This window comes from Podarcis cretensis, assembly GCF_951804945.1.
Source record: "Podarcis cretensis genome assembly, chromosome: 7".
In the NCBI taxonomy this organism is placed as follows: Eukaryota; Metazoa; Chordata; class Lepidosauria; order Squamata; family Lacertidae; genus Podarcis; species Podarcis cretensis.
In genome coordinates this window covers 86,421,495-86,445,927 of record NC_137176.1, presented here as the reverse complement: position 1 = coordinate 86,445,927, position 24,433 = coordinate 86,421,495, and the positions used below count along the sequence as shown (strand labels likewise).

Here is a 24,433-nt window from a genome sequence, read left to right as displayed (position 1 = left end):
TGGGTAAAGGTTAATAGACTACAGCTCCAAGTAACCACACACACCAATCTGGATGGCAAAATCTTGATTGAAAGAAGCATGTTGAGTGAGCATGAATCATTTTGTATCAATTAAAAAATGCTTTTTGGTGTGTGCTATAAACAGGTAAGCCAAACTTGCATCAGGGAAAAAACTATTCAGAATCTTCTGGAAGGCAAAGGATATTATATAGGACCATAAAGTATCGTTAATCCTTGCTTTCTGCTTGCAGAAACATATGAGACAAAACTAGGGGGCACCAGCTGATATCTCTCTGCACCTCGCAACAGATGCCTCTGATCAAAGCTGTCCCAAAAATAAGAACCTGGGAATTTTCTACAAGGGTGGAGTGGCGGCTCCAGCCATCAAGCCACAGCTGAGCTACCACCCAAAATATTTCTGCCATGGGCCTTTTAATTTAGACCACAAGCTAGAAAGCAATTTGGTAAGAATCTTCTCATCTCAAAATAACATCCCCTCTCCTCTACAAATCTGATAAGATGCATAGCCTGCCTCCCCATTGTTTTTCCTCTCTTCAGCTTAAACCTCAGCTCAAAATACCTGAATCCGTATTTTCAAAGGGGGAGGAGGGTTTTTTTACAGACCTAGAGTCATATTTCTATCCATCCAACACCCCTCCTTCTCCCCTGCACAGTAAGTTATTTCAGAAGCAGCTATAAAAAGACCAAAATACTTGGCCAAGTGGGGCTAAAATTGGCATGGGAGCTCTCAGTCTCGGTTTTTCTCCTTCACCTCCTCTAATAGAGAAACTTGTGCCTTTTATTCCTTCATCTTCCCTTCTCTTTTCATCTGCCTGCTGGTCTCTTCCTCCTCCTCTTTCTAATTTCTTTTGATTCAAACTGACACCAATGAATTCTATCTCTCTCAGTTCCTTCTCACCTGGTTGATAGGTGAGACATCTGCTGGGAAAGGTGGTGATCAACTCTGGATTGAGTTATGCTCTTCTTTAAGATCAAGGTTGGACTCAGGGTTGTTGATGGACTCTTGGGGTCCTCCTAGATAGTTGATGGAGGATTAGGTGATTGCAGTGGCTTGGTGGGTCTTCCACCTGTTCATCTGGGATTCCAGGTATGGACCGCTCTTGGGCACAAGTAGCCTAGCCATTATGATTTATGCTGTAGTTAGACTACTGTTATGCCAGGCCTCACCAAACTTGGCCCTCCATCTGTTTTGGGACTACAGTTCCCATCATCCCTGACCACTGGTTCTGTTAGCTAGGGATGATGGGAGTTGTAGTCCCAAAACAGATGGAGGGCCAAGTTTGAGGATGCCTGTGTTATGCATTTAATATAGAAGACTGGCCAGCTTAAAATACAGCTACTAGCCACTGCTTTGTGGGCAGTGGCGAAGCTGCATGCTCCACTACTGGGGGCGGAGAGCAGGAGGGGGTGTGGCTGGCACTCCCAGGGGCGTGGCACGCCCCTGGGAGGGTGTGTCAGGCATTCTGGGGGCGTGGCGTGCCACCTGTGGGGGCATGGCGCCCGGGCTACGGGGGGGTGTGCAGCGCGTGTCCAGGGCGGCGGCGCTGTGATGGCACCCTACCGGAATAGTGGTGCCGGGGGGTGGTCCGCTCCCTCTGCACTCCCGTTCTTCTGCCTGTGTTTGTGGGACCAGTCATTGTGAACCTATCTCACCATGGTATAAACAGATTCACTGGTCCTTGAGCCATTTCATAGCACAATCCAAAGTGTTGATGCTGACCTTTTGAAGCTGGATATATGCTTGGTGATTAAATAAGCACAAATACTTCCATGTCATCCACCTGTGCACTCAGGTCTACACCAGAGACCTGGGTGTCCTACCATTAGTGGTGATACCTGGGCGAAGGAAGGGTCTTCTTTGTGGTGGCACCCAATGTATTGAAAGTGCTCCCCAGAGACGTTCAGAAAGTGGCTCATCTCAGAACCGCGCAACGACAATTTTAATTTTTTTCACCCTGAAAAATGGTAGATGTGATTATTTTACCCCTCTGTGCTCATTGTATTTAAGTTTTGCAATCTGGTTGCTTTTATTGTTGTAACAATGGAAGCAACATAACAACATACAACAACCTTGTACCCCGCCCATCTGGCTGGTTTCCCTAGCCACTCAGGGTGGATTCCTACAGAGACTAAAAATACATTAAAACATCAGTCATTAAAAACTTCCCTATACATGGGATATCTTTTATTTTGGGACATTTGCTTTTATTGTGCTGTTTCTCTTTTATTTAATGTGGTACTCAGATCAAACTTTAAAATACTAGTTATAGATAGGTAGCCGTGTTGGTCTGCCATAGTCAAAACAAAATAAAAAATTTCCTTCTAGTAGCACCTTAAAGACCAACTAAGTTAGTTCTAGGTATGAGCTTTCGTATCTGAAGAAGTGTGCATGCACACGAAAGCTCATACCTAGAACTAACTTAGTTGGTCTTTAAGGTGCTACTGGAAGGAATTTTTTTATTTTGTTTTAAAATACTACCTATGACTAATTTGGGAGTGTTCTTACAACTTTAAAGGGGCTTGCTGTCTGTAAGTGAGCTCCACATGCCAAACCTTGTCCCTGATAGTTCCTTTCTAGCCATGTATTCTTTACATGCCCCACAGCTGATATGATATCATGTGTGTGACAGGTGGATGAGGTTTGGGGGAAACAGGTATACCATCAGAATTACCGGTAGATCTCATTTGGCCAGCTGGCTGGAGGATCCCCATTCCTAGCACACATTTTCCCTACCTGAAACCCTGCAAACTCCAACTCCCACTATCCAAAGCCAGCATGACTAATGGTTAGGGGTGATGAGAATTGTAGTCCAAATCATCTGGAGAATGCCAGGTGGGAGATGCTGGTTGGCACTGGCTGGCAGCACCTGTCCACAGTCACAGGCAGGGATTTTCCCAGTCCTACCTGCAAATACCAAGAATGACATCTGGGACCTTCTCTATGCAAACCGAGATCTGCTTCCTGCTTTTCTTCCTCCAACTAAGAAGGCACCCAGTTGCAAAATGCAAGAAAACTAAATCCTCTACCTCTTGGACTCTTGGCAGCCAAAATGTTACAGTCCAGTGTCTTGTCCCAGAACTGCTTGACTTGGGACCCTGCGTAGAAGATAATGATTCCCACCCCAATCCAAACTCTCTCCTTTTACAGTGGTACCTTGGGTTAAGTACTTAATTCGTTCAGGAGGTCCGTTCTTAACCTGAAACTGTTCTTAACCTGAAGCACCACTTTAGCTAATGGGGCCTCCTGCTGCTGCCGCACCGCTGGAGCACGATTTCTGTTCTCATCCTGAAGCAAAGTTCTTAACCAGAGGAACTATTTCTGGGATAGCGGAGTCTGTAACCTGAAGCGTATGTAACCCGAGGTGCCACTGTATCTTTCTTCCTCAGCTACTAGTTCTCTTCCCGCTCCATTCCCAGAGACAAATCCTCACCGCTTCCCTTTCTGTTCCGCATTCTACCTGTCCTGCGATCTCTTTCAGGGCATACCTAGGACTTGCAAAATGCAAGTGAAATCTGCATCCATTAGGCTCACTCCCTAGAAAGGAAAATAAAAAAATTCCTTCCAGTAGCACCTTAAAGACCAACTAAGTTAGTTCTTGGTATGAACTTTCGTGTGCATGCACACTTCTTCAGATACACTGAAACAGAAGTCACCAGACCCTTCTATATAGTGAGAAGGTGGGGAGGGGTATTACTCAGAAGGGTGGTGGGATTGGGTGATTGGCAGATAGCTGTGATGAGCCTGTTGACGACATGGCTACCTATCTGTAACTGATCCCTAGAAAGGGGCGTTTAGGGTTGCCTAGGATTTGAGACAATCCCCGATGTCCCTCCAAGTTCCCTCTTCTCTTAAGGCTTCCTTCCTCGCTTGCAAGGTCCCTTCCAGCTTCCACTCTGCATCGGTTCGCACACACCCTTCATTCCCGCTACAGACCCCTCCCAAAAACACCACCTCCTCACTTCCCTGCCCCCCTCGCCTTCCCATCCTACCAAACTTAGCCTCACTCTGAGCAACAAGGGCGCAGCGCTCAGTCCCGGGTGCTGCTGCTACTGTGGAAATTCTGGAGTTTTAACTACTTCATTTGTTCCCGTCTTTCACTTCTCTCCCTCCCCCCCCCCTCTCTTAACTCAGTATCCGTTTTTCAAGACAGCGTCTTCAAGTCTCTGGAAAGTAGGATGGAGAGAGATTTTCCCCCTCCTCCCTTTTCATGTTAAAGTTCCCCCCACAACACCCTGCAGGGTTTGGCTTGCCTTGCGTTTATTCCCCAAGCCTCCTTTAGGAGAGCAAGTTTCTCCCCAGGCTGCAAGTGCATCATCTCTCGGTGCTGGAAGTAACTCAGTTCAACGGGGGCTGGAGGATCTCCGCTGCCTTTTCTCCTGCAGGTAAGAGGAACGATTGCAATTACAGAAGTGAAACTCTCTGGAACAACCAGAAGACAACTGATAGCCGGTGCTATCTTTCGTCTTGGGACAAGGTGGTACTTCGTGGATGTGAATGTGTGTCTTGATGATAAAAATGGGAACCACAATTTTTTAGATACTAGAAGGAAGGTTTTTTTTTTTTAAAAAAAAAAAAATGTCTAAGGATGTAATCCAAACCCAATTTACACAGGAGTGTGCCCCGTTGAAATCAATATCCCATGAATTCTGAGTAGACATGAGTGGAACCCTAATCCCACTTACTCGGGAGTAAGTTCCATTGAATTAAATAGCACTAACTTCAGAGTAGATGTGGATGTATACCTGCTAGTCTATGTCTAGCCCTGCTTACTCAGCAGTAAGCCCCATTGAATTCAATAGGACTAACTTCAGAGTAGACGTGGTAAGGGTAGCAGCCTAGGAGTGGAAACAGAAGGTAGCCAAGCTAATGTTAATCTGGAAAAGTCTAGTGACCTTTATTGAACCAATGAGGAGTAATATCCTAGTTTATTTTCCCCCCCCAACAAAAATGTTTCTGGTATAAGAACACACAGGAGATGTCTAAGAATAGTGTTTTTCAGTGGATGCTTTTTGCATAATACAGATTTCCCTCCCATCCAAACAACTGCTGCTAAGTCACTAACTGATATGTGACCATTATAACCAATGGAATAAAAACATAAGACTATATTAAGCTATGCATGGGTTACAATTTCCGCCTTGGGTAATGCCACCGCTTCAGCAAAGTTCCACAGTAAAGCAGGCAAAATATAGATTATTAAAGGTTCAAAAGTGGTTTTCACTTGCACTTATAACTAATTACAGTGGTACCTCGGGTTACAGACGCTTCAGGTTACAGACTCCGCTAACCCAGAAATAGTACCTCGGGCTAAGAACTTTGCTTCAGGATGAGAACAGTAATTGCATGGCAGCAGCAGGAGGCCCCATTAGCTAAAGTGGTACCTCAGGTTAAGAACAGTTTCAGGTAAAGACAGACCTCCAGAATGAATTAAGTTCTTAACCCGAGGTACCACTGTATATGAAGCCTTCTTTGGTTTCAACATGAATGTAAGAACAGTCTGCCAAATAGGAAAAACTCAGCTCTCTTTTAGAGACAGCAAATGTGAGTGCTGTTCCCACTGTCATTGGGGAAAGGGTAGCCAACATTGTGGACTATAACTCCCATCATCCCTGACCATTGGCCTTGCTGCTTGAGGCTGATAGGAATTGTAGTCCGGCAATATCTGGCAAGGGTCACATTGTTCTAGGGATATCTTGCAGTATAGAGTTGGTTCGAATGGGGTGAGTTCCCGTTGCTCAGTCGCAGCTCCTGCCAACCTAGCAGTTCGAAAGCACATCAAAGTGCAAGTAGATAAATAGGTACTGCTCCAGCCGGAAGGTAAACAATGTTTCCGTGTGCTGCTCTGGTTTCGCCAGAAGCAGCTTAGTCATGTTCGCCACATGACCCGGAAAAACTGTCTGTGGATAAATGTCGTCTCCCTTGGCTAGTAAAGTGAGATGAGCACCGCAACCCCAGAGTCGTTCGCAACTGGACTCAACTGTCAGGGGTCCTTTATCTTTACCTTTAGAGTTGGAAAACACCTTGAGGCCATCAAATCAAATCCTTCTTAACTTTTCATGCCCAGAACACGACATGGTACCCAGTTGGGGTCTGACCAAGACAGACTAGAGTGGGACTATGACTTCCCTTGAACTGGACACTATACTTCTGTTGACAAAGCCTAGAATAGCACTAGCCTTTCCCGCCCCCCCAACACATCACACTGTTGACTCATGTTAAGCTTGTGGTCTACCAAGACCCCTAGATCCTTTTCACATATACTGCTAGTAAGCCAGGTGTCTCCCATCCTATATTTGTGCATTTGATTCTTCCTGCATAAGTACAGAACCTATTGGGTTATGTCAACAATGACAGTGGGCACCACAATGACATGCATGGCAGCATGCATGAGAAAAGGTGTCTGATCTGCATGATGATTGTCCGTTGTCAGAGGCGGTATGCCTTTGTATACTAGTTGATGGGAATTGCAAGAGGAAAGAGCACTGTGTTGCACTCGGTTCCTGATTGCAGGATTCTGGTTGGCCTCTGCAAGAATAGAGAACATGAGTTCTCCCACAGCGCATCTCTGTATGTTCTGAACTGGTAATTTTTGAACTATGTATGTGTGTTTTTGTGTATGTGTGGGTTAATAATACTTTATAAGCAAATTCCTTTGTGACTCCTGTTGCTAATACTGATAGTTTCATGGCAAACATTTCTGTGCTGCATGTCAGAGCAACATTTGATGTGTGAAAGATGTAGATATTTTGAAGATAACTTGTGGCTTTATGCTGGGAACTCCTCCATAGCTATTTATTGTGGAATGTTTTGTAGGCAAGTCCCCCTGGGTGTGTGTGTATGTTTTTTTAAAGTCTCATAGTCATATTTTGCCTTGAGGCATATGTTTTAATCACGTTTTAAATCACTCTCAGATCTTCCCTCACATACTTCCCTGCTAAGGAAAACACGCCTGAAAGTACCTTTTTTCGGGATGGGAAAACCCCTTTTTCCATCTCAGAGCTGACAGGCTAAATCAATGTTGTAATTTCCTGCCACTCTTGTTATCTGCAATATGTCCTCTATCACTCTTTTTAAGCCTCCAAACACAGTGCCCAGAATGGTCTGTCAAAATGTTCTGTTCAACATATCAGCCAAATTTGGTATTTGCCTTCAATCCTGATTTGACTTCACAGCCTACCGTTTCCTTTTGTCTGTCTATTAAGATTGTATCCTACCCTTCCTTAAAAAAAACAACTGAGGACAATATGCACAGGAACTATTCCACTTTTTTTATTGCCAACAGCCCTGTGGAGTAGGCTGATAGGAGTCTAGGGTAACTCGGTGATCATTGTGGCTAGTCAGACTCAGGTCTCTGAATCATAATCTCCCTGGTTCAAGGTGGATAATCTTACCAAACCATCTCTCCCCGCATTGCCCACCAGATGCTAGCCCACCATAATGAGATTTATAGTTCAAAACTTCTGCAAAGCACAGGGTGGTTAAGGCTGTTCTGAACACTAGACTAGATTGGGTATCATGTTGGGTATGCTCAGGCATCTGAGAGGCAACTCTAAAAAGGCCTATTCTTGTGATGCTACCCTCTGCACCTCCCTCAGCAACAGCGTAAGGAGAAAGACCTCAGAAAAGGCCAGCTTGTCTATGAGGTGGACTGAGGCATGTGGGAATGTTAAGGGTGGCAGGAGAGAATATATTGTTTATTAATATCCTTCTTAACTTGCACTAGCAAGCTCCTTTATTAGCAGAGTTTACATTCCCCTTTTTACATCCACAGCAGGTATCTGGTTGCAGGCTTGTGGAAGCCTCTCACTATTATACAGTTCAGTTTGTTTCAGACTGAATTGGACATTCATGGTAAGTTCCTTTGGATCCCTCTTAAAAGAATAAAGACGCCACAATCTTATTCAAAGTCAATAAAAGAAGTTTACTTGCATCAGACAGAGCACAGTGTGATCCCTGAAGGCAGACTTAGTTACAAATGTGTACATGTGGATCTACCCCATATGGAGGAATGATCGCAGCTTCTGCTGGTAGCAGAGCAGTCCTGCCTAGAAGCTGATCAAATGTAGACGAAAGTGAAAAAGAGAGAGGTGTGCTGCGTGACTCGTCCTTTTGTTACCTGGACAGGCTAGGTCACACCCACCTTCTATCACATGCAAAAGGAAGGATGCTCCAGCCTGGAGGAATAAGGAAGTTTCGACTGGCCTGGGCCAAACATCTCCTTGCATGTCCACTCTAGGAAAACAAGGAATGTTGTATTTAACTGCTCCCAGTTGATTATATCCCACAAGGTCTGGCCCACCCCTGGTCCACCCCTGCTGCCTGAGAAAGGAGAAAGAAGCAGTTGCAGCTTTCAAGGATATCTCAGTCGCCTCACATGAGACATCACTGGAACCCAGAAGCTACCCCATTCATTACCGTATTTTTCACCCCATAGGACGCACTTTCCCCCCTCCAAAAATGAAGGGGAAATGTGTGTGCGTCCTATGGGGCGAATGCAGGCTTTCGTTGAAGCCTGGAGAGCGAGAGGCATCGGTGCGCACTGACCCCTCTCGCTCTCCAGGCTTCAGGAAGCTATCCGCAAGCCTTGCAAGCCTGGCGGGAGTTTCCGCGGGCTCACAAGGCTTGCGGGCAGCAGCCTGCAGCTCCGGCGAGTGTCCGCAAGACTCGCGCGCCCGGCGGGACCTCCCGCCGGGCGCGCGAGGCTTGGGGCGGCAGCCTCCCGCCCGAAGCACGCGGAGCCCTCCGGAGGGTGCCCTGTGCTTCGGGCAGGTGTGCGCAAGGCTTGGGGCGGCAGCCGCGGCTGGGGGGGGGAATTTTTTTTTATTCATTCCCCCCCGCCCAAAAAAAAACCAAGGTGCGTCCTATGGGCCGGTGCGCCCTATAGGACGAAAAATACGGTAATTCTCAAGGATAGCTGCTCTCTCACTTTCTCTCTCTGAGAACTTCAGATACAGCTCATTCTACTCTAGCTCAAAGTGTGGGATGCTCCCAGGAGTGTATCAGAGGAGAGCTGACGCAGAAGAACTTGGATAATTTTCCGTATAACTAAACAGACATGCAAAAAGTGACATTCTTGGCTTCATCTTCTTTGAGGTGAAGAAAATAAATTGTCACCATAAACCAAGTTAATGAAGAAATTCTAGGATGTGTATCTCCATCTGGACAGCCCTTCATTCAGATGGAATGAGGACACTTGTTACGGTTGGCTCTCATGTTTCATAACTTGCCTAATGTTTCGCTTAGTAATTTTCCTCCTGGGCCTGCTTTAATTACACGGTCCCCTGCAGTGTAATTCGGAGAGCTGTTTTTATGTCTTTTTCTGCAGACTTTTCCCAGTTTGTATGGGTAAGCACTTTTTGTGTCCTGTTCCTGAAATTAAAAACTGCATCATTTGGGCTTGAAATTCATTCCCCTCCAACCCAGGCAGGCTGTAATCTTAAACATGTCTACTCCCATTGAAGTCAATGGGGCTTGCTGCATATCAAGACTGAGGTGCAAATAACTAGACAACACACAGCATATTGATTTTGGGGATCAAATAAGACCACAAATTTATTGGTTACAGATGTGAGGTTTGGCCATAGGCATTGTGGTAAGCAATGGCACATGTCACTCCCACTTGTGTGCTGGGAGTGATTCTAAGTGTTAGGATGGCAAGGGGGGTGCCCTATGTCCTATGTCAAATCGGGGAGTGCCCCAAGAGGTCCCCGTTGGAGGAGTGGCTTGGCCCTAGCCCCCATCTGGGCATTGGACAGGAGCCACTCCTCCTGGATGCTTTTAACAGAATACCCTAACCCATGGAGGGGCAGGCAGAGGCCACAACCTTCCCTCCAACCAAGGCTAGGCTTACCTAATGCCTATCCACCTTACAAAGTTGTGATGATTGCTATGAGGTAGGCAGAAACCCAGGGACCCAGGTGGAGCTGTGGGTTAAACCACAGAGCCTAGGACTTGCCAATCAGAAGGTCAGTGGTTCGAATGCCCGTGATGGGGTGAGCTCCCATTGCTCGGTCACTGCTCCTGCCAACCTAGCAGTTCGAAAGCACGTCAAAGTGCATTTAGATAAATAGGTACCGCTCCCATGGGAAGGTAAACAGCATGTCCATGCGCTGCTCTGGTTCGCCAGAAGCGGCTTAGTCATGATGGCCACATGACCCAGAAGCTGCACTCCGGCTCCCTTGGCCAATAAAGCAAGATGAGTGCCGCAACCCCAGGGTCGGTCATGACTGGACCTAATGGTCAGGGCTACCTTTACCTAGGCGGAAACCCAAATGGTTGTGCCAATTAACCAAGTGGGAATAATTCCAGCCCTGCCCCTGAAATGTAGGTGACTGACATTGTCCATTACAAGGTCGTACCATCCAGGAAGAAACCCTAATCTGAGGGACGGTGGGTGGGAGAACAGGTGCGGCAAGGGAGTGATTAAAAGGCCCCACAGGCCAGGCATTTAAACTTCCCCTGGGCATCGTGCCAAGGACCGCAATTGGTCATTTGGTCCCGCACCCCGGAGAATGCCCCCTAACTCCTGCCACTATTGGTCCATTTGATGACAGGAAGATAATCTGGCCTGTGATAGGCTGATTTACTAGTGAGGCCTGGGATCTACCTGCAAAGCTGCCTGCCTGATAAGGGGGCGAACAGTCTTCCCAGAGCAGGGTTGGCTTGTACAAGGGAGGAAGGCCCATTTTTAATCACTCATTGCGTTTGATTTTTCTCTAGCCCGCTTTCTGTTCTATTTTCATTTTTACTCACCTTGATGCCCCTTGGTTTTCTATTACCTTATTTTTCATTAGCAAGATTTTCATGTGATTTCCAAATCTACAGGAGGCTTTCAGGCTTCCTTATTTTAAGATGAAATCATAGCCCATGTCCTATGAGCTGCCCAAAGGAGGAGGCTGGCAGTGGCGGCTACAATGAGGCCATGGAGAAACAACAGCTGCCACTCAGGTCAAGCGCCAGCTCATCCTCTTCCATGAGCATGGTGGCAGCAGCACAGATAGAGGAAATAGTGACGTTCCAGGATCAAATCGGTAGCCGAGATGGCTTTTGTAATTCCAGGGCTGTCCCCGGAAAACTGGGACACTTGAAGGGTATGGCCTCCCCCCCCACCACTATTTTGCAAGGTTAAACTTAGGTGGAGGGGATTCTGTGTAAAATCACTCTTTCACCTTTCACTCTTTTTGAGATCCTTCTTGCAAAAGGCTCTGAAAGGCTTCTCTGCAAAAGCTCCATAACATGCATTCCAAAGAAGCCAAGGAGAACTCTACCACAACCAAGAAAGAGCCAGCCTGACCCACTATGTAATTCCAAGATCTGCTGTGCTCCCTCAGTTTCCACTATGTTTTTGCTCTGCCTGCTGGTCATCCCCTCTTCTTCCAGTATTACATCTTGGGGAGACTGGATTTTGTCAGTATTCAGCCTGGTGGTAGCAATAGCAGTGTACGTGATTCTTCCTTATGGATCATTTCCATGGATTTGCAAAGATGACGGTTGATTGTCGTTTTGGCCCAGAATTCTATTTCTGAAAGTGGGCAGCACCTGAAGCTCTTAAGCAAGTGCACATCCAGCACAACATAATGACAGAGTTTTGAACTTCCTGCTTTCCCCTCCCAGCTTTGGGCAAACTTAGCAACTGCATTACAGACCACATAATCACAGAGAACAGGCCATTTAATGGCAGATGTTAGAGAAAAGAACACTATACCAAAATAGACTTATGTGAATTGAATTATTTCTAGGTGAAATGAAATATCTGGGGATAGCCTCCAAGCTCTGGAGAAAACTCTTCATAGCGTGAGCTATTATAGTTCTACCTCTACTTAGGTATCCCTCCGGATACGTAAACTTCGGGTTGCGAACACGGCAAACCCGGAAGTGCATACAGACTTTTCAGATTGTGGACGGACCCCCGGAAAGAATTAAGTTTGTATCTGGAGGGTCTACTGTACAGTCATACATCGGGTTACAGATGCGTTGGGTTGCGCAATTTTGGGTTGCGCACTGTGCTGAACCCGGAAGTACTGGAATGGGTGCTGTAATGGTTGTAAGGGGGTTACTTGTGCGTAAATTGCCTTCGGTTTAGTTTGATTGCTTGCCCAACCATGCTTAGGCTCCCAGCTCGCCCTCCGTGACCTGTTAGTCACTTGCAGAATCCGTCAGTGGGCATTTCTTGAACCTCTTCCAGCATAAAAGCTGTTTGACGCCAAGTCTCCGCCTATGTTCCCTGCGCGGAACTCGTCTGCGCAAGTAAGGGGAAGGCTGGGGCGTGTCAGCACTCTCTCCACTAGTTTCTGGTGAAGGGTCTCGGAGCCCTGTCACCAATTCCTCCATCTCCCTCTCTTCTCTACTGGTGTTACGCTGAATTCCTCCCCCCCCTGCTGGTCCCCTCTCCGGCATCGCTCTGGAGCCCTGCCTCCACCTCTCGCTCTGATGTCAGTTCCCTGACAGGTTACTTCTGGGTTTGGCGCTTGCACATGCACAGAAGTGCTAAATCACGCTTTGCGCATGCACAGAAGTGCTGGATCGCAACCCGCACGTGCACAGATGCGGCGCTGCGGGTTGCGGATGCTGCGGGTTGCAAACGTGTTTCCCACACTGATCACGTTCACAACCGGAGCGTCCACAGTATTGACCAAATAGCCTTCAGATTTCATGTGTCCCATGAATGCCCTGTTTAAAATCCTTTGTCACGCGGGATGGGCAAATCCATCGATGCTAATTGCTCTGTTTCTCATTTTCCCATTATTCGTTTATCCAACCTTAAGTTTAGTCCTCCACATTCTGTGAAGTGAAGTTCTTGAAGTGGGTTGTGTTTTTTTTTAAGTCCTCACAAAAATCCATCAGAATTGTTTTGCAGATTACACAGATTTTTGCAAGCACTTTCCCCAAATATAATAATAGAATCATAGAATTGTAGAGTTGGAAGGGGCCCTAAGGATAATCTAGTCCAACCCCCTGGAATTCAGGAATATGCAGCTGTCCCATACGGGGATCAAACCTGCAACCTCAGTGTTATTAGCACCACAAACTAACTAACTGAGCCATCCTTTTTTGTGCATGTTATTGTCTCTAGTTTGTGAATACTTTTGCACACTTAATTAATATGCACATTTTATTTGCAAATACTATGGCTCAAGAACTGCATTGCAAAATTCAGAGAATTGCTAATTTCAAAGGAAAATTGTCTTACGGTTCAAATATTGCTTTGAGATGTGTAAATTAGGGAGGTCTGCATTAAACTGCAAGTCAATCTGAATGTTTCCCCCTGTGTCCCTCACCCCTCCTATTCTCTTGCAGTGCAAGAGCTAAACTTGGGACAGTTCCAATTTAAGTTTGAATTGACACCTCTACACAGTTTGGGGAAAACCACACGCAGGTGTGAGGCAGGGCTGCGTAGGATGAAAACTGAGGACTGGTGGTTTGGGGCATGTGGTGGAAATGGCACAACATGTGTTTGAGGAGAAATGCATGGGTGTATACAATATATATTTAAAACCCTGTTTTAAACAGGGTGTGGTTTACATTTTAATTACACACAGCCACACCACTGTTACTGAACATTTCCTGCATCCAAATTGGCCCTTCTGCAATTTCATACTGGATTGCACTGTGCTGAGCAACGTGGCTAAAACTGGCAGGATTGTGTCTTTCCCTATGAGAAGAAATCATTAATGTACAGAGAGCAACCGTGAGGCAAATATAACAAAGAGTCTCTGAAAACCAACAAATTTATCTCGCTGTTTACGGTATTACTGTCTTCAGCCTTCTGTCTGAACTCAGTGTGAGAAGGGAGGTCTAAATATTCTGGGAAAAGATCTCTCAAAGCACCTATTGTAGAAGTTTGAGAACTGACTGAGAGTTTTGGTTTCAAATCTGGTGCCTTCCCCCCACCCCAGGGTGGGTGGGGGAAAAGGAGGCAAGATTCCAGGCAGGAATTTTGGGCGTTGCCCCAGTAACCCGACTGCAGCACACGCCAGGAAGAAATGTGTCACCATCAGTTGAATGGGGATGTCAAGCGTATCCCCAGAAGCAGAGATAAATGCCTTTACAAAGATTGTTTGTAGAGATCCTTAAACAAAGCAGGCAGGGTTAAGTTGCTGTGGTGATCAGTGGAGTGTGGTGAGAGATCATTTGCTTACTTCAAAGAAGCACACTTTGCATTAGTTAATAAGTTAGCAGCTTTTCTCAACTGGAGAGCCCTCATTACTTTGTGACTGGAGGCTGATGAGACAGTATGAGCAAAATGACAGCTGTGTTCAAAGTCTCCTGGTGGGTGGGATAGCATGAGAGGATACACAAATCCGCCCCCCCCCCCATTTTCTCTGATATCTCTGTTTTGCCTAAAAACTAACTTTGGTTGTTTTGGATCATTTACTTACACAGGAGAACAAATCAGGTTTGCAAGGACAATGTTTTCAGTTATAGACGCAGTTCTATTAGAGTTGAATAAGTTTTGCTAACCTTCCAGGTTTGGCCTCGACAGCAGCTGTGTTAGGAGCAAACTGACCCTACTCCTGCCCTTTATCACAAATTATACTGTCACGAGATTAAGAAAACAAACCATAAGAATCCATTTACACAGTGGGCTTCCAGAGACAGTTGACAATGATAAAATATTAACTGGTGTTCAGCTGAAAATCTTGTTGGTGGCAAGGAAAGAATAAAATAGAGAAAGGCGAATTCCTGGATGCCAAGTATTCTTGGGGCTAGTTTGGGGTTTGGGGCAAGTACTCTTTGGTGAAAGAACACCATCAGAGATTTAAAGTCATGAAATATGCAGCAGAGTAAAACCTGCTCCCTAATCCATGGGTGCAGAGTTCACATGCTCAGAGATATACATGAAGACAACTTCTATCCCCAAAATTTGTTTTTGCTGCATGATGGCAAATAGGGAGAAGCAATTTCCTCTCTCATGGGCTTGCTGTGAAGCTGTCAGAGTTATGAATGGTAAAGCTCAGCCATTATATAAAAATTATCTCTGTTAATCTGTGAAGCTGCAGTAGCAAATTCTGCAGTAAACTCTGAATGTGGGGTGGTTTTGGTGCTCGGAAACTGGTGCTATTCATCTTCAGTCTCTAAGGCATGGGTAGGCAAACTAAGGCCCAGGAGCCAGATCCGGCCCAATTGCCTTCTAAATTTTGCCATCTTGCCAAAAGATGTTTGCCAAGATGTTTGCCATCTTGCCAAAGGTTGCAGGCAGCTTTACCTGCAGCAATTGCATGTTGATTGCCCTCTTAGAAGGCAAAGTCCAGCAACTGGAGGAACGTGTATCTACGCTCCAAAGAATTAGAGAGCTGGAGCTCTTCTTGGAAGCAACAGAGCACACCATCTTCACCAAGGAGGAGACAGGGGACTCCCCTGAGAAGGAGGCTAGTTCACCAACACAGGAGCCAGATATATGGAGAAACGTGACTCAAAGAAGTAGGAGGCCCAGGGTTCGCTCTGATTGTTTAGAAATACACAATCGCTTTGAGGTCCTCTCTCCTAGCATGGAAGACGAAGAGCAGACTCCATTTGAGGATCTCTCCCTCATTACAGTCGATCAGGTATATGATCGACTGTAATGAGCTTCTCCTCCTCCTCCCGTTGTTTTAATTGACCCTTCTGTTCATCACAAACAGGAACAGTTTAACCATGCCCTGTGTTGCTGAGATGTTTAAATCCTACAAAAGTGATGCTGTTTCTTCTGAGCTTCACTTTAAAACCCTGAAAGCCCATTTCAGATTGCTTGGTTGTCTTAATGTGCCGCCTTCTGCATTGATAAATCAACAATTCAACATGATCCCAATTAATGATCATATGTATGTGTTTATGTGGAGCTAGAGCAACAGAGTCTGTTGATCATATTCTATGGAATTGTTTAATAATAACAAGTTTATTTGTTTTTAATTGATTTAACTAGTTGTACAATTTTATTTGTGTGTTTCGTTGTATTGGCCTGTGACCGTAATAAATCATTCAATCAGAAGTAAAAGAGTGGACAAGAGGAGAGAGGGAGGGAAATAGAAAATGGAACCATATAGCAAGATGGTTAGAATTCCTTCCAGCGAATGTCAGGACTATTGACCGGTCTTTGCGTCAACACCTGCCAGAGACAGGGGGTGGGGGCAAGACGTGGCCAAGAGCCTGTTCAGAGAATGAGTTGTGGTGACCCTCCTTTAGGCTCCTGTGCCAGAGGGGTCAGTCCTCTGCAAAGCTACCAGCATGACAGACTCTTCCATGAATGCTGTTTGTGCAGCAACAAGGGCCCTGAAATCTCAGTGTGGGCTCTTAGAAGAACTTTGTTTTCAGGGAGTCCTTTCCCTGTCTGTAACATGCTTTGCCATAGAAGCTTTCCTTCCTGCTTCCTTCATCACATTCTCCCCTCTATCTCCTCTCTAAATTCCAGACTATGAGAGAAACCCAACCGTCTCCTGTTTAATCAAGTGAGGTAACCAGAGGAATTCATGGAGATAAACATGGAAGGCTTTTTCTTCTTTTTCCCCAGATTGGTGCCCCATTCTAAAGTATTGTTTCCCCTCTCTTTCTCTTTGCTGCCTGTTCCCAGACTTTTTAAAAGACTCTTTTGTCTGACTATTCCCCTTTAGAGCTTCTGAGAGCCACAGCACAAGAAAGAGTCCGACATATTTGCAATGTACAGAATTATAGAACCCTGTAATTCCACAAAGCTATGAGTTGCCATTGTTATGAAGTATACGTTAATATAACTGGAAACTTTTTGGGGGTTTGGGTGGGAATTCTTTTGTTTTTGCAGATGTTTTCTCTGATCAGGACCCTCAAAATAACTTCAGTTTTTGCTTTGCTTCAGGTGAGATTTGGCAGCCATGCTACCTCTCTCCCTGTCTCCATGATATTTATATTTGGCAGGCCAGTGACATTTTGAGGGTCTGGAAGTTTGAATAGTTATGGGAGCTCCTTTGGTGCTGACCTTTAAAGCCCTAAATGGCCTCAGCCCAGGATACCTGAAGGAGCATCTCCACCCCCATCGTTCTGCCTGGACACTGAGGTCCAGCTCCGAGGGCCTTCTGGTGATTCCTTCACTGCGAGAAGTGAGGTTACAGGAACCATGGAAAGAGGGCCTTCTCGGTAGTGGTGCCCGCCCTGTGGAATGCCCTCCCATCAGATGTCAAGGAAATAAACAACTATCTGACTTTTAGAAAACATCTGAAGGCAGCCCTGTTTAGGGAAGTTTTTAATGTTTAATGTCCTTCACAATTGTGTTGAATTTTTTTCTGTGACATTACTTTTTGTACTTAATTGACACCTTCTACACAATTTAAGCTGCAATCCATTATCCATTTAGGCTGGAGTAAGCCCCATTGAACTAAGTGAGACTATCTGTCTTTCTAGTTGATTATCTGACAACTTTTTAGAAGACATCTGAAGGCAGCCTTGTTTAGAGAAGTTTTTAATGTTTGATGTTTTATCGTTTTTTTCAATATTCTGTTGCGAGCCACTCAGAGTGGCTGGGAAAACCCAGCCATATGGGTGGGGTATAAATAATAAATTGTTGTTGTTGTTGTTACTATTATTATCATTTTATTATTATAGAAGTCAGGTCTGGGTAATGATTGTTATCTTCCTCAGTGGGCTTGGTTACAAAACCTTTACAACATCTATGCTACTAACTCTCAAACTTTGAAATATAGACAACAACAAAAAAGAATCAATTTGAATTGTGTGACACAAATCGGGTATGCTAGACTCTTAAAAAAAAGTGATGTGGCCCAAAGTTGGTTCTGGGACCTCTCCAGGGTTAGGGCCCCTGAAGCTATAGCTTCTTTAGTTTTATAAAGGTTTGTCCCTGACAGTGCAGGGATAATTTTCTCCACTACTAAGAGCTGCTGCAGCAGCTGTATTATCCAAAGAGCTTGCTGAGCAGAGAAGCAGGTCACATGTGACAGAGTCAGATTAGTATATATCTGGCCTGTGTCAATCTCACACGTGTTCATTCATAAATCCATTCTGTCCTGATTCCATATTAATCTGCATTTAGAAACAAAGCAAACACACCCACAACTGCATGTAGCACAAAATTCAAGAGCTGTGACCCAATTTCATCAGGGTGTAACTCTCAGCTTGGGGACGCGGGTGGCACTGCGGGTAAAAGCCTCTGTGCCTAGGGCTTGCCGGTCGAAGGGTCGGCGGTTCGAATCCCCGTGGCGGGGTGCGCTCCCGCTGCTTGGTCCCAGCGCCTGCCAACCTAGCAGTTCGAAAGCACCCCTGGGTGCAAGTAGATAAATAGGGACCACTTACCAGCGGGAAGGTAAACGGCATTTCCGTGTGCGGCTCTGGCTCGCCGGAGCAGCAATGTCACGCTGACCACGTGACCCAGAAGTGTCTCCGGACAGCGCTGGCCCCTGGCCTCTTGAGTGAGATGGGCGCACAACCCCAGAGTCTGTCAAGACTGGCCCGTACGGGCAGGGGTACCTTCACCTTTACCTTTAACTCTCAGCTTGTGTGACTCTCAGAGGGCACTAGGTGAAGAGTGATTATCCAGAATTTGCTGTCGTGGTATAGTGTGAGACAACAGTTGATGGGAATGCAATTGTTGTTGTTGTTGTTTGCAGGCTGACAGCCACTGAGCCACAAATGTAGCACCTAGGTCAGCAGCCAAGAAGCCAATGTTGCATCAAGTGATGATTTGAATGAAATATTTTTTATTTATTTTTAAATCTCCATGTCAGGCTTATTTTCACAAGTCCCCCACATTCCCATCTTGGTCTTGATCTTGACAAAAAGCAAGTATTTCCCCTCCCTATTTCTGCTAAAAATACAAACAATTGTTGTATATCATATGATGATGATGATGATGATTAGTATCATTATTAGTATTAGTGATAGTATTAGTATTAGTATTATTATTATACACTCCCGGTTTCCTAAAGCAACCAGCACATAAGCACATAAATACGGCAATATGCTTAACTGTGAAGACAGGAGTGCCTGGCGTGCTCTGGTCCATGGGGTCACGAAGAGTCAGACACGACTAAACGACTAAACAACAGCAAATTCTTAACTGTATAAATATGCTTCATACTTATAAAATAATATGGTAGAAATATAGTATAGCATGAAGCTTGTGTGTTTGCATGCATTATACATATAAAATGCGCATTGTATGTATTATTTTTGCACATATCACATGTGACTTTAATTAGTTTAAGACCATTTTTAATGTGGAATTTTAAATTGTTGCAACATTCCCTGGGGCCTGATGTTGAAGGGTGTCTGATAGCTTGAAATAATAATGCTAATGATAATTTTGTCTATAATTTCGAGCACACTTTATTTATTTAACACATGCATATCACACCTTTTTCCGGGGGGGTGGTGTACATGGTTGTCTCCCATCCTCATTTAATCCCTACAACAGCCTTGTGAGGTAGGTTAGGCTGAGAGAGGGTGACTGGCCCAAGGTCAAACTCTTCATGGCTGAGCGGGCAATTTGAACCCTGTTGTCCCAGGTCCCAGTGGGGCACTCTCTCTATATATTTTTTTTATATTAGTTTTTCTTAACATATCATTTTCAACAATAATTAAACATACTTTTACATCTTATTTAAATTTTTGACTTCCATCAATCCTGTCTGAAAATTTTCCAATCTAAAGAAAATGTTTTTAAAATGTTAATAAATATTATTATTTTTTTTAAAAAAATTCCAATATAATCTCTCAGTATGCATTTCTTATCTTCCCTATTACATTTCAAACTCATAACCAATATCTCTATCTTTTTCTACTTTGTAACACTTCGTATATTTCTCCTTGTAGTCCTACTAGTGTAATTTGTTGATTACAGTTGATCTTCAAATAATTCATATACTTCTTCCAATCTTCTGTAAATCTCTGGTCCCGCAGGTTTCGAATCCTTCCTGTCATTTTGTCCAATTCTGCATAGTCCATTAATTTCATCTGCCATTCTTCTTTCATCGGAATTTCTTCTTGTTTCCATTTCTGGGCTAACAATACTCTTGCCGCAGTTGTTGCATGTAAAAACAATTTAAAATCTTGCCTTTTAATGTCCTGACCTATAATACCAAGTAAAAATGTTTCTGGGTTTTTTTAAAAAAAGTATATTTCAACATCTTTTTCATCTCATTATATATCATTTCCCAGAAGTTCTTTACTTTTTTACATTCCCACCCAGTGGGACACTCTAACCACAACACTACACGGGCTTTTATACAAACCAAATCAAAAACCTTTGGCAATGCATGGGTGGCTCTGACCAGGGCCGGCTCAAGACATTTTGCCGCCTAAGACAAAGGACAAGATGGCCAGATTTAGGTCTGAAGAGGTCCTAAGCTACTGAAGGTAATGGGGCCCTTTATTTGTCCAGCTGTCCTTTGTCAACAACAAATTGTCACTGCTTTTTGTGTTGAATATATGCTATATGGTAATTTAGGGACCTAATAGGTATCTCAAGCCATTTGCCCATGTTGCCATGCAACCAGTCCATGCAGAATGTAGGCACCCTATATATAGAAAGGAGCAAACCAGTGATATTTTAGGGCTAGCAGGAAGGGCCCATGACTTACATCATAGGAGCCTACACAACACAAAACACTGTTGCTGTATGTAGGTTTTATTTTATTTGTTTTTTATTTTTTATCTTTTATTTTGGAAACGTACATCCAGCTATAGCTTGTTTAGCTTATATGTAAATTCGGCACTGCCTGAGGCAAAGGACAAGATGGCGCCCTTCCCCAAAGCATATGCAGAGAGACCACTTGTCCCTACAGTATCTGCCGCCTGAGGCAACTGCTTCACTCTGCCTCTTCATAGGGCTGTCCCTGGTTGTGACATGAGGGAGCAGCAGTCCACTGTCAAGAAGCTTGTTCAGGTCAGAACCACCAAATTCTCTGTAGATAGATAGATAGATAGACAGACAGACAGATAGATAGATATAGATATTAGTGTATTGCCCATAGGTGAGGTGCCCTCAAGCATCTCCTCATATTTTGCCCTTTATAGGGGAAACAGGCAAGTATTTCCACCCCCAAACCAGATTTAGGCCTGTTGCTCCATCACTCTTCAATTCCTATAAAAAGGCATGACACACTGGCTCTTTCATTAACACAATCCTGTCCTGCGCTAAAAAAGAAAAGGTTAGATTTCATCCATGGAGCCAGAATATCTTCCACGCAGATATAAACAGCATGAAGCGATTGGCTTGTGTGAAATCTGTTTCTTTTTAAAAGCCCCTCGCTTGGAGTTTCAGGATCTACTGCGAGGCGGGAACAAAGGGTGGGGAAGCGCCCCCCCCCCCCGAAGAATTTAGTTTGTTCTTTTGAAAGTTTTTTTTTTTTTTTTGCATCCCTTAACATTCCTGAGATATGTTGCCCAAACTGGACAATATAAAGAAATCAGCTCAAAATTGCCTCTGAATTTCACCTAAAGAAGAACTATGAGATTGCTTGCAATAGTAAATAATAATAATAATAATAATAATAATAATAATAATAATAATAATAATTTTATTATTTACACCCCACCCATCTGGCTGGGTTTCCCCAGCCACTCTGGGTGGCTCCCAGTAGAACACTAAAACAGAATAAAACTTCAAACATTAAAAACTTCCCTAAACAGGGGTGCCTTCAGATGTCTTCTAAAAGTCTTCTAAAAGTCAGATAGCTGTTTATTTCCTTGACATCTGAATGGCGGGCATTCCACAGGATGGGCACCACTACCAAGAAGGCCCTTTGCCTGGTTCCTTTCAACCTCACTTCTCACAGTGAGAGAACAGCCAGAAGGCCCTTGGAGCTGGACCTCAGTGTCTGGGCAGAATGACGGGGGTGGAGACGCTCCTTCAGGTATACTGAAGTTAGGGAAAATGTGTACTAAAATCCTGGTGAATTTTCAAGAGGGTTTTTTATTCAAAAATGTAAATGTGGCAAATATTGGAGATTGGAGAATTTCAGGTTGAATTTGAGACTGGAGAAAATGAGAAATTGCAAGAAACTGATTTTGGCATCTTTCCCACCTAAATCAAAATATCACCCTTCTACCTTGTCAATAAATACTACATATAGTGAACAGAACACCGGATAGCTCCCCGTATTCAATGGTTTGGAACAACTTTTTTTTTAATGGTCAAGTGAATGGTGATAGTTACATTCAGGTGTGAACATGGTAGTGGTTTGGGGACTGGTTTTGGTTGCATGTTGGGTGTTTTTCTAGCTCCCCAGCCAACTACTGGTGGTCGTGGAGATGTTAATATATACAGAGAATGAAAAGGTTGAGCTATTTCATTTCCCCAGGGACACAAAAGCTGGGCTGGGCACACTCCAGGGCATTTAATGTTTAGCCTTCAGACTCCATGAGTCTGTCTGCTGCAGGCAAAAATACACCTCCAAAGTCTCAGCTGGTCCTTGCTCTGGAATTTCAGGGCTGCTACTCTGTCAGGGGAGCATTTATAGCTTCTCTGAAAGCCACCACATCTACGCAAGGGATCAATGTGTGTGAATTGCAACCTGAGCATAGTGTAGGGAGCAAGAAATTGATATAGGTTTTCTGGAAGGGCCAGACTGTGGGATGTGATCCACATGTAGCAGTCACATACAACATTCCTTGTAATGCTAGGGTGGACATGCAAGGGAATATTTGGTCCAGCCAGTCGAAACTTCCTGTTCCTCCTGGCAGCACTTGGAATGTCCCCCATCATATGTTGCTATTTGTAACTTTAAGTCTTTAAGCCTGCCTTCAGGTTTGATATGGTGTACTGGTGGCGCTGTGGGTTAAAGCCTCAGCGCCTAGGACTTGCCGATCGAAAGGTCGGCGGTTCGAATCCCTGCGGCGGGGTGCGCTCCCGCTGCTCGGTCCCAGCGCCTGCCAACCTAGCAGTTCGAAAGCACCTCCGGGTGCAAGTAGATAAATAGGGACCGCTTACCAGTGGGAAGGTAAACGGCGTTTCCGTGTGCGGCTCTGGCTCGCCAGAGCAGCGATGTCACGCTGGCCACGTGACCCGGAAGTGTCTCCGGACAGCGCTGGCCCCTGGCCTCTTAAGTGAGATGGGCGCACAACCCCAGAGTCTGTCAAGACTGGCCCGTATGGGCAGGGGTACCTTTACCTTTTACCTTTACTGTGTGAACATGAGTCAACTTACTTTTTGTTGACTGTGAATAGGATTGTGGTGTCTTTATTCTTTTAAGAGAGATTCAAGGGAACTTACCAGGAACGTACAATTCAATTTGAGGCAGATTGAATGGCACAACACCTCCCTTGGCCCTTTTACATCAGGAGGTGGGGAATCTGTCAAGAGCTGCATTTCCTTGGCAAGGTGGTGGGATCTATTGAGGACTGCATGCTGACAGTGGGTGGGGGTGAAAACTGAAAGTGGGAAGAGTTTGCAACATTGCGGTATATCCCTCTGGCTGAAAATCCATTACAATCCTAAGGGACTGTTACCTTACCTCCTGGCCGCAGTTCCCTATCCTCCTTGGCTTATGCAAATAACTAACAAGATCAAACAAATTGGCCTAAACCCTGAAAATCTTTTTAATGGAACTCTGAACAAGGCAAAAGTGATTATCACTCAGAGACTTTACGATGTCGAATTACAACAAGAAGACGCCCTACTCCTGGAGACGTATAGATGTTTAAAAGCGTGGCCTAATTTTGCAGCTGCCCCTTACTTAACTAACATCACTAACGAAGCTTATAGATGGGCTTTCTCCAGAGCCCGCTTTGAGACAATGCCCTCAGCAGTGCTGTACGGCAAATTTACGCGGGCACCAATGCATGTGCGTCTCTGCCCCTGTATGTCTAATAAGGTAGAATCTGTCACTCACATCCTTCTATTTTGCGAATTTTATAGGGAAGAACGAGTTCAACTTATTTTGCCGCTTTTATCAAAATTCATACCCCTACAACATTATTTGGAATCCTCCCCCGAAATTCTACGAAAATACCTTCTGGAAGATTCCTCAAGCTCAATATCATATGAGGTGGCCAAATTTTGCACTCTAGCAATCAGGAAGCGTAAATCTCTTTTGTTGAATGGCACACTGCGAAGTTCCCTTGTGTATTTTTTTTTTGATGTTGTTGTTGATTTCCTTTTGTTTGACCTTGTGGTGTTCTGTGTCGCTGGCTTTTGCCGCAATAAAACTTTGAACTTTGGCAACATTGCGGAACTGCATAGCTATCTTTCCTCCTTTCTCTGTGCCACCTCAATGTCCGTTCCATCTCCCTCTCTCAATTCAGGGGCGTCTTACTCATAGAGGCTAGTGGTGCGGGGTGCCAGGGCGCCAAGTTCTGGAGGGTGCCAGGGAAGAGGCGGAGGGTGGGCGCAGCACCTCCCAGCATCAGCTCACCACCCTCGCCCACCTCCGCCATGCCGCGCCGAAGCAGCGCTGTGCCCGGAACCTCCATCTGTCATGGCCACTGCAACATGAAGCGTCCAGCTGAGCTG

The 24,433-nt window shown here is 44.9% G+C and overlaps 2 protein-coding genes across 3 annotated transcripts in view; one reads left to right on the top strand and one right to left on the bottom strand.

The window, feature by feature from the left end:
• Nucleotides 1–1,970, bottom strand: part of LOC307220485 (mas-related G-protein coupled receptor member H-like) — a 45,271-nt gene extending 43,301 nt beyond the window's left edge. The window contains exon 1 of the mRNA XM_079984490.1: nt 1,857–1,970. The gene's annotated coding sequence lies outside the window, so the exon portion shown is untranslated. The remainder of the gene's footprint in view (nt 1–1,856) is intronic.
• A 2,034-nt stretch (nt 1,971–4,004) lies between these two features.
• Nucleotides 4,005–24,433, top strand: part of COL22A1 (collagen type XXII alpha 1 chain) — a 188,388-nt gene continuing 167,959 nt past the window's right edge. For both annotated transcript variants that reach the window (XM_079984146.1, XM_079984147.1), the window contains exon 1: nt 4,005–4,403. The gene's annotated coding sequence lies outside the window, so the exon portion shown is untranslated. The remainder of the gene's footprint in view (nt 4,404–24,433) is intronic.